The sequence below is a fragment of the Aegilops tauschii genome, chromosome 2 (genome assembly GCF_002575655.3).
Source record: "Aegilops tauschii subsp. strangulata cultivar AL8/78 chromosome 2, Aet v6.0, whole genome shotgun sequence".
NCBI lineage: Eukaryota > Viridiplantae > Streptophyta > Magnoliopsida > Poales > Poaceae > Aegilops > Aegilops tauschii.
This window is the reverse complement of record NC_053036.3, coordinates 438249418-438259786: the sequence shown is the minus strand read 5'-3', so window position 1 is coordinate 438259786 and position 10369 is coordinate 438249418. Positions and strand designations below refer to the sequence as shown.

General features: G+C 44.8%; 1 long non-coding RNA gene across 1 annotated transcript in view; it reads left to right on the top strand.

Annotated features, from left to right (window-relative positions):
* Positions 1-256: 256 nt before the first annotated feature.
* LOC141041715 (uncharacterized) overlaps positions 257-10369 on the top strand; it is a 41768-nt gene continuing 31655 nt past the window's right edge. The window contains exons 1-3 of the long non-coding RNA XR_012202954.1: positions 257-506; positions 591-807; positions 1582-2746. This is a non-coding gene — a long non-coding RNA (uncharacterized lncRNA). The remainder of the gene's footprint in view (positions 507-590; positions 808-1581; positions 2747-10369) is intronic.

Sequence of the window (10369 nt, the reverse complement as noted above, 5' to 3'; positions counted from 1 at the left end):
GTAATTTTAGAAATTATCGTGGTATTTTTTTGGATTTTTTTGGTTTCGTTTTGGCCTCGGAAAGTTTTTCTTGTAAAAAAAACACGCACCCGCGTGCAGGCCCAGCCACCGCTGGCCAGAGCCGGCCCACGGCCACATCAAGCCGCGCCAGGCCAGGAGCACCGCGGCCTGCTCCTAGCGCCCGAAGGCCTCCGCCTCGTTCGCCGCTCCTCGTCTCCCTCTCGCTAGCACGCCGCTGCCAGGAGGGCCCCACCCCCATCGTCCCCAACCTTCTGCCTCTCGCACTCGGGATAGAGCACGAGCCCGCCGCCCGCAACCACCTTACCTTACCTTCGGGGATAAGGCTTATCCCTTGCTCCCGAGCCCTCTCTCCGCGCCTATAAGAAGCCCTCGGCCCCCTCTCTCCATTCTGCGACTTCGTTTCGCCCTCACACCGCTCATAGCCATCGCCCCGTCCATTTGGATCTCACCGGAGCTGAAGCTCTCCGCCGTTGTTTCCGTCGTCGGTGGAAACCCCAAGCCCTCTCCTCTCTGTCAAAAATTTGTTCCCTTGTCGTCCCGCATCCATTTAACATATTTGTTGCCCCTAGGTTTCGCCGGAGACGCCGCCCCGACGACCTGCGTCCTCGCCGGAGCACGGAGCCGCCATCCCCGCGCAGCACGACCTCGACGTCCCCGACGCGAGCCGCCTCCACCACCGGATAGCCCTCGACACGCCGATCCCGTTCGTCTTCTCCCCCGCCGACGCGGACCACTGCAGCCGCCACCCCGTCCGCCGCCTAACGCGAGCGTCGTCGTCTCCTATAGGTCGCCTTCGCTACCATAAGACGAGCCCCCCTCTCATTCGTTTTTATTTATTTATTTTAGTATTAGATCGGTTAACCACAGTTTTGTTAAACTGCGCGGTTTAGTGAAAACCGGTCTTCGGTTTTCTTCTTATTTAGCCGCGGTAGTGTTTTTTTTACTTAGTGGCCATTCATCGTATAGCTGCTGCAATGAACACTCTTCAGCTGTAAGAAATCCGCCACTTGGCCAGGGACCTGGTCGCGAATAAAACTTTCACAGCCAAGTCCCTGAGTTTTCAGTTTAGCCCCTAAACTTAGATTGGCCACAACTTTTTAACCGTAGATCCGAACTCGATGAAACCAGCGGCAAATTCTTCGTCATGATTAGCTCTATCCAGTGATATCATATTTGTAAACTTTTGTCAGATTCGAATTTGAACTTTATTCAGATTTGAATTCAAACTTCAACTGGCCATATCTCCTAAACCGTAGCTCCGATTGAGTTGATTCTTTTTACACTTTGTCACCGTAGCCAAATCCTATAACTTGGACCATTATCACGTATTTTTCACGCAATTAGGATCTGTCCATGATAGTTTTACTACTATGACGTGTATGCACCATAGTTCACATCACATTTTTGAACCTCATGTCACATGTAGTTTTGCACTTAGAATATTTTTGTGTTAGATAAGTGTGTTGTATGTTCATTTGGATTTTTCGAGTCTTTTCATGTGGGATGTTATTTGGTTGTCCGAAATGATTGCTTATGTGAATGCAATGTTTGACTTTATAGATTTTCATCGGAGAGTGACGAATAGTTCTATTAAGTAAATTTCTGAGAGTGATATAATCTTCATCAACTATTACCAGGAAAGTTCACATTTGAGCATTCACCCAATTACCTATGTTTATATTATGCACTTAGTCCTTTTGTGGTAGGATTGCATGGTAGGATTTATTGTTGCCAGATGGCTATGCCGTTACCTAGTAGTTCATTTGAGGTAGGTCTGATCTATACATCCTTGTCACCATCGTGTAAGTTTATTTTTGCCTCGCTAAATGTAGACGCGGTTTGGGAAGCGAACATGGTGAGACATGAGTGACAAAGTAGTAATTAGGACCAAGACTTTTAAATGAACTACCTGGGCGGTATTTGGTTTGAATGGTGGCGAAGTACAGTGGGAGCATGCATGGTTAATCCATGCTGGTGCACCACTAGTGGTCGCCGCCCAGGCTCAAAGAGATCAATCGTATTCTCATGTTTAGAAGCTTACGTGTGCAGCCACAAGCCAATATGGGCTCTGGCTTAGTTGAGTAGTTAGTGTGACCCCTTCCGGGATGGGCTAGCAGATGTAGAATGAGTAGGTGTACCGGCCTATCCGTGGGTTAAGGGGAAATACTTTCGAAAGACTATGTCTCGGTCATCCTGTTCTCAAACACCAGGCAGTGCGAGAATTTCAAGGGAGGCGATCGAGTCTTGTGGGGAAAAGTGCGCAAACCTCTGCAGAGTGTTAAAACCTAATCGATTAGGCGTGTCCCCGGTTACGGACAACTTGAGCATCTAGTAGTGAAAATGCCGGGAGATCTCCTCACCTTTAATTAAACAGTTGGGTTTTAATGAAACTTGGGATTGGATTGAGTTGGGTTTGCCAACTCATCCTATGCTATATTGTAGTGATAGAATAATATCTTTTATTCTAGGGGAAAACTAGCTTTATGCAAAAACTAAATTAGAGCTTTCCACCAGCCAAATTGCATGTACAAAGAGGTTCATTATTCTTATGATGTGACTTGCCAGTACATTCAATGTACTGACCTACACGGCTGCAACGTCTTATGTTGCAGGAATTTCTACGACAGGTAAGAGTTACGTTGTAGGGTTACGGTCTACACTCAACTTGCCGTTGGCGTTGGTGGGACTCCACACCCGTTCGATTATTTCCGCTGAGACTTATGAGGTATATATCAGTTTTACGTTATTTATACATGTGATTGCACTTTGATATACACATTGATGTACTGTGTGTGCCAGCATACCGATCCAGGGATGGCACAGATACACAGAGGCTTGACCGTTTGAGGTCGGGTCGCTACATTGGTATGTCTTGACTTGACTTGGCGCGAATCTCCCCAGCAACGGCGGTAGAAATCCTTCTTGCTACCTCTTGAGCACTGCGTTGGTTTTTCCTTGAAGAGGAAAGGGTGATGCAATAAAGTAGGGTAAGTATTTCCCTCAGTTTTTGAGAACCAAGGTATCAATCCAATAGGAGATCACGCTCAAGTCCCATGCACCTACACAAAGAAATAAGAACCTCGCAACCAATGCGATAAAGGGGTTGTCAATCCCTTCACGGTCACTTACGAGAGTGGGATCTCATAGATATGATAAGATAATATTTTTGGTATTTTTATGATAAAGATGCAAAGTAAAATAAACAGTAATAAAAATAGCTAAGTGTTGGAAGATTAATATGATGGAAAATAGACCCGGGGGCCATAGGTTTCACTAGTGGCTTCTCTCAAGAGCATAAGTATTATGGTGGGTAAACGAATTACTGTCGAGCAATTGATAGAATTGAGCATAGTTATGAGAATATCTAGGTATGATCATGTATATAGGCATCACGTCCGCGACAAGTAGATCGAAACGATTCTGCATCTACTACTATTACTCCACACATCGACCGCTATCCAGCATGCATCTAGAGTATTAAGTTCATAAGAACAGAGTAATGCTTTAAGTAAGATGACATGATGTAGAGAGATAAACTCATGCAATATGATATAAATCCCATCTTTTTATCCTCGATGGCAACAATACAATACGTGCCTTGCTGTCACTAGGAAAGGACACCGCAAGATTGAACCCAAAGCTAAGCACTTCTCCCATTGCAAGAAAGATCAATCTAGTAGGCCAAACCAAACTGATAATTCGAAGATACTTGCAAAGATAACCAATCATACATAAAAGAATTCAGAGGAGATTCAAATATTGTTCATAGATAATCTTGATCCTAAACCCACGATTCATCGGATCTCGACAAACACACCGCAAAAGAAGATTACATCGAATAGATCTCCAAGAGAATCGAGGAGAACTTTGTATTGAGATCCAAAGAGAGAGAAGAAGCCATCTAGCTAATAACTATGGACCCGAAGGTCTGAGGTAAACTACTCACACATCATCGGAGAGGCTATGGTGTTGATGTAGAAGCCCTCCGTGATCAATGCCCCCTCTGGCGGAGCGCCGAAAAAGGCCCCAAGATGGGATGTCACGGGTACAGAAGGTTGCGGCGGTGGAAATAGGGTTTTTGCTCCTACTCTGATGGTTTGGGGGTACGTAGGTATATATAGGAGGAAGAAGTACGTCGTTGGAGCAACGTGGGCCCCACGAGGGTGGAGGGCGCGCCTAGAGGGGGTAGGCGCGCCCCCTGCCTCGTGCTTTCCTCGTCGATTCCTTTACGTAGACTCCAAGTCCTCTGGATCACATTTGTTCCGAAAATCACGTTCCCGAAGGTTTCATTCCGTTTGGACTTCGTTTGATATTCCTTTTTTGCGAAACACTGAAATAGGCAAAAAAACAGCAATTTGGGTTGGGCCTCCGGTTAATAGGTTAGTCCAAAAAATAATATAAAAGTGTATAATAAAGCCCATTAAACATCCAAAACAGAATATAATATAGCATCGAACAATCAAAAATTATAGATACGTTGGAGACGTATCATAATTCGGAGTCCCGGATGAGATCGGGACATGACGAGGAGTCTCGATATGGTTGAGACGTAAAGATCGACATATTGGACGACTATATTCGGACATCGGAAAGGTTCCGAGTGATTCGGGTATTTTTCGAAGTACCGGAGAGTTACGGGAATTCGTATTGGGCCTTAATGGGCCATACAGGAAAGGAGAGAAAGGCCTCAAAGGGTGGCCGCACCCCTCCCCATGGACTGGTCCGAATTGGAGTAGGGAAGGGGGGCGCCCCCTTCCTTCCTTCTCCTTCTCCCTTCCCTTTTTCCTATTCCATGTGGGAGGTGGAATCCTACTAGGACTAGGGAGTCCTAGTAGGACTCCACACTTGGGCGCGCCCTATGAGGGCCAGCCTCCTCCTCCCTCCATCCTTTATATACGTGGCCAGGGGCACCCCTTAGACACACAAGTTGATCCGTTGATCTTTTAGCCGTGTGCGGTGCCCCCTTCCACCATAATCCACCTCGGTCATATCGTAGCGGTGCTTAGGCGAAGCCCTGCATCGGTAGCATCATCATCACCGTCATCACGCCGTCGTGCTGACGGAACTCTCCCTCGAAGCTCTGCTGGATCGTGAGTTCGTGGGACGTCACCGAGCTGAACGTGTGCTGAACTCGGAGGTGCCGTGTGTTCGATACTTGGATCGGTCGGATCATGAAGACGTACGACTACATCAACTGCGTTGTCATAACGCTTCCGCTTACGGTCTACGAGGGTACATAGACAACACTCTTCCCCTCGTTGCCATGCATCATCATGATCTTGCATGTACGTAGGAATTTTTTTGAAATTACTACGTTCCCCAACAGTGGCATCCGAGCCAGGTTTATGCGTAGATGTTATATGCACGAGTAGAACACAAGTGAGTTGTGGGCGATAATAGTCATACTTTGATTCGGCGGTATTGTTGGATGAAGCGGCCCGGACCGACATTACGCGTACGCTTACGCGAGACTGGTTCTACCGACGTGCTTCGCACACAGGTGGCTGGCGGGTGTCAGTTTCTCCAACTTTAGTTGAATCGAGTGTGGCTACGCCCGGTCCTTGTTGAAGGTTAAAACATCACATACTTGACGAAAAATCATTGTGGTTTTGATGCGTAGGTAAGAACGGTTCTTGCTCAGCCCATAGCAGCCACGTAAAACTTGCAACAACAAAGTAGAGGACGTTTAACTTGTTTTTGCGGGGCATGTTGTGATGTGATATGGTCAAGACGTGATGAGATATAAATTGTTGTATGAGATGATCATGTTTTGTTGAAATTATCGGCAACTGGCAGAAGCCTTATGGTTGTCTCTTTATTGCATAAGATGCAAGCGTCAAATAATTGCTTTACTTTATCGCTATACGATAGCAATAGTTGCAAGAGAAATAGTTGGCGAGACGACCATGTGACGACACGTTGATAGAGATCAAGATGATGGAGATCATGGTGTCATGCCGGTGACGATAGAGATCATGACGGTACTTTGGAGATGGAGATCAAAGGCGCAAGATGATCATGGCCATATCATCTCACATATTTTGATTGCATGTGATGTTTATCCTTTATGCATCTTGTCTTGCTTAGTTCGGCGGTAGCATTATAAGATGATCTCTCACTAAATTTCAAGGTATAAGTGTTCTCCCTGAGTATGCACCATTGCGACAGTTCTTCGTGCTGAGACACCACGTGATGATCGGGTGTGATAAGCTCTACGTTCACATACAACGGGTGCAAGCCAGTTTTGCACACGCAACATACTCGGGTTAAACTTGACGAGCCTAGCATATGCAGATATGGCCTCGGAACACTGGAGACCGAAAGGTCGAGCATGAATCATATAGTAGATATGATCAACATAGTGATGTTCACCATTGAAAACTACTCCATCTCACGTGATGATCGGACATGGTTTAGTTGATTTGGATCACGTGATCATTTAGATGACTAGAGGGATGTCTATCTAGGTGGGAGTTCTTAAGTAATATGATCAATTGAACTTTAATTTATCATGAACTTAGTCTTGGTAGTATTAGCATGTCTATGTTGTAGATCAATAGCTCGCGTTTAGCTCCCCTGTTTTATTTTTTGATATGTTCCTAGAGAAAACTAAGTTGAAAGATCTTAGTAGCAATGATGCGGATTGGATCCGTGATCTGAGGATTATCTTCATTGCTGCACAGAAGAATCATGTCCTTGATGCACCGCTAGGTGACAGACCGATTGCAGGAGCAAATGCAGACGTTATGAACGTTTGGCAAGCTCGATATGATGACTACTTGATAGTTTAGTGCACCATACTTTATGGCTTAGAATCGGGGCTTCAAAGACGTTTTTGAAACGCCACGGAGCATATGAGATGTTTCAAGAGTTGAAATTAGTATTTCAGACTCATGCCCATGTCGAAAGGTATGAGACCTTTGACAAGCACTTTGCCTACAAGATGGAGGAGAATTGCTCAGCTAGTGAGCATGTGCTCAGAATGTCTGAGTACTACAATCACTTGAATCAAGTGGGAGTTAATCTTCCAGATAAGATAGTGATTGACAGAGTTCTCTAGTCACTATCACCAAGTTACTAGAACTTCGTGATGAACTATAATATGCAAGGGATAACAGAAACGATTCCCAAGCTCTTCGTGATGTTGAAATCAATGAAGGTAGAAATCAAGAAAAGCATCAAGTGTTGATGGTTGACAAGACCACTAGTTTCAAGAAAAGGGAAAAGGGAAGAAGGGGAACTTCAAAAAAGAACGGCAAGCAAGTTGATGCTCCTGTGAAGAAGCCCAAAGCTAGACCCAAGCCTGAAACTGAGTGCTTCTACTGCAAAGGAAATGGTCAGTGGAAGTGGAACTGCCCTAGATACATGGCGGATAAGAAGGATGGCAAAGTGAACAAAGGTATAATAGATATACATGTTATTGATGTGTACTTTGCTAGTGTTTATAGCAACCCCTCGGCATTTGATACTGGTTCAGTTGCTAAGAGTAGTAACTCGAAACGGGAGTTGCAGAATGAACAGAAACTAGTTAAGGGCGAAGTGACGATGTGTGTAGTTCCAAGATTGATATGATCATCGTCGCACACTCCCTATACTTTCGGGATTAGTGTTGAACCTAAATAAGTGTTATTTGGTGTTTGCATTGAGCATGAATATGATTTGATCATGTTTATTGCAATACGGTTATTCATTTAAGTTAGAGAATAATTGTTGTTCTGTTTACATGAATAAAACCTTCTATGGTCATACACCCAATGAAAATGGTTTGTTGGATCTCGATCATAGTGATACACATATTCATAATATTGAAGCCAAAAGATGCAAAGTTAATAATGATAGTGCAACTTATTTGTGGCACTGCCGTTTAGGTCATATTGGTGTAAAGCGCATTAAAAAACTCCATGTTGATGGGATTTTGGAATCACTTGATTATGAATCACTTGACGCTTTCGAACCATGCCTTATGGGCAAAATGACTAAAACTCCGTTCTTCGGAACAATGGAGCGAGCAACTGGCTTATTGGAAATAATACATACTGATGTACGCGATCCAATGAGTGTTGAGGCTCGTGGCGGGTATCGTTATTTTCTGACCTTCACAGATGATTTGAGCAGATATGGGTATATCTACTTGATGAAACATAAGTCTGAAACATTTGAAAAGTTCATATAATTTCAGAGTGAAGTGGAAAATCATCGTAACAAGAAAATAAAGTTTCTGCGATCTGATCGTGGAGGAGAATATTTGAAGTTACGAGTTTGGTCTTCATTTGAAACAATGCGGAATAGTTTCGCAACTCACGCCACCTGGAACACCACAGCGTAATGGTGTGTCCGAACATGGTAACCGTACTTTATTTGATATGGTGCAATCTATGATGTCTCTTACCGATTTATCACTATCGTTTTGGGGTTATGCATTAGAGACAGCTGCATTCACGTTAAATAGGGCACCATCTAAATCCGTTGAGACAACACCATATGAACTGTGGTTTGGCAAGAAACCAAAGTTGTCGTTTCTTAAAGTTTGGGGTTGCGATGCTTGTGTGAAAAAGTTTCATCCTGATAAGCTCAAACTCAAATCAGAGAAATATGTCTTCATAGGATACCCAAAGGAGACAGTTGGGTACACCTTCTATCACAGATCCGAAGGCAAGACATTCGTTGCTAAGAATGGATCCTTTCTAGAGAAGGAGTTTCTCTCGAAAGAAGTGAGTGGGAGGAAAGTATAACTTGATGAGGTAATTGTACCTGCTCCCTTATTGGAAAGTAGTTCATCACAAAAATCTGTTCCTGTGACTCCTACACCAATTAGTGAGGAAGCTAATGATGATGATCATGTAACTTTAGATCAAGTTACTATCAAACCTCGTAGGTCAACCAGAGTGAGATCTGCACCAGAGTGGTATGGTAATCCTGTTCTGGAGGTCATGTTACATGACCATGACGAACCTACGAACTATGAGGAAGCGATGATGAGCCCAGATTCCATGAAATGGCTTGAGGCCATGAAATCTGAGATGGGATCCATGTATGAGAACAAAGTGTCGACTTTGGTTGACTTGCCCAATGATCGGCAAGCCATAGAAAACAAATGGATCTTCAAGAGGGAGACGGACGTTGATAGTAGTGTTACTATCTACAAAGGCTTGATATGGTCGGACCCCTTAAAGGGGGAAGCCATAAGAAAAAATACCTATTGGTCATGGTGGACAAATTCACCAAATGGATAGAAGCCAAACCAGTTAAAACGGCTGAATCCGGACCAGTGATAGACTTCATATCCGGGGTTGTACACTGTTATGGCGTTCCCCACAGCATCATCACCGATAACGGCTCAAACTTTACAGCCGACGAGGTAAAACTTTGGTTCAGCAACATGGGCATCAAGCTCGATTATGCTTCTGTCTATCACCCACAAACTAACGGTCAAGTCGAGCGAGCAAATGGTCTTATCATGAGCGGCATTAAACCCAGATTAGTGCGATCCTTGAAGGAGTCTGATACGCACTGGGTAGAGGAGCTCGACTCCGTACTATGGGGGCTGCGGACCACGCCGAATCACACTACCGGATACACACCGTTTTTTATGGTGTACGGCGTAGAGGCGGTACTGCCCTGCGACATAATTCATGACTCACCTCGAGTGCGCATGTACGAAGAGAAAGAAGCTGAGCTTGATCGGAAGGACGGTTTGGATGCCCTGGAGGAGGAGCGTGACGTGGCAAAAGCCTATTCCGCATTCTATCAGCAACAGGCTCGAAGGTATCAAAGCAGAGAAGTATGGGCCAAAACTTATAACATTGGCGAACTCGTTCTACGCCTACCGGAGAAGAAAAGGAACAAGCTCAAGCCCAAATGGGAAGGTCCCTTCGTTATTGACCAGGTTCTGACCGGTGGAGCGTACCGTCTGCGGGATGCATCGGACAATCGACTCGAGCCAAACCCATGGAACGCAGCCAGACTCCGAAGGTCTTACGCCTAGTGCTGGACTCTATGTTCGTCTCCTTACCTCCGTCGATTTTTTTATATATCCGTTATCTGTCTTTTCTTTCTTTCTTCCCTTTTTCTTCAAGGCCTTAAAAGGCTAAAATGTGTCTTGACTACACAATCTTGACGCGTCAGCCGCGCTCATTATACCTGGGGGCTTCTTATACAGAAGCTTAATATAACTATTTTTCGGGCTCTATGCCCCACACATGTGTTATTCTTCCACATGTACCTTTTTTCGCCATTATATGCATCGATATGACTTAAGTTTTGGCCAAGCTGGGTTGCCTGGCTCTTGTGTTTATGCCCTACGTTCCCATTAATTCGGCTAGGGCATAAGGGGAGCACCTCTGCGATT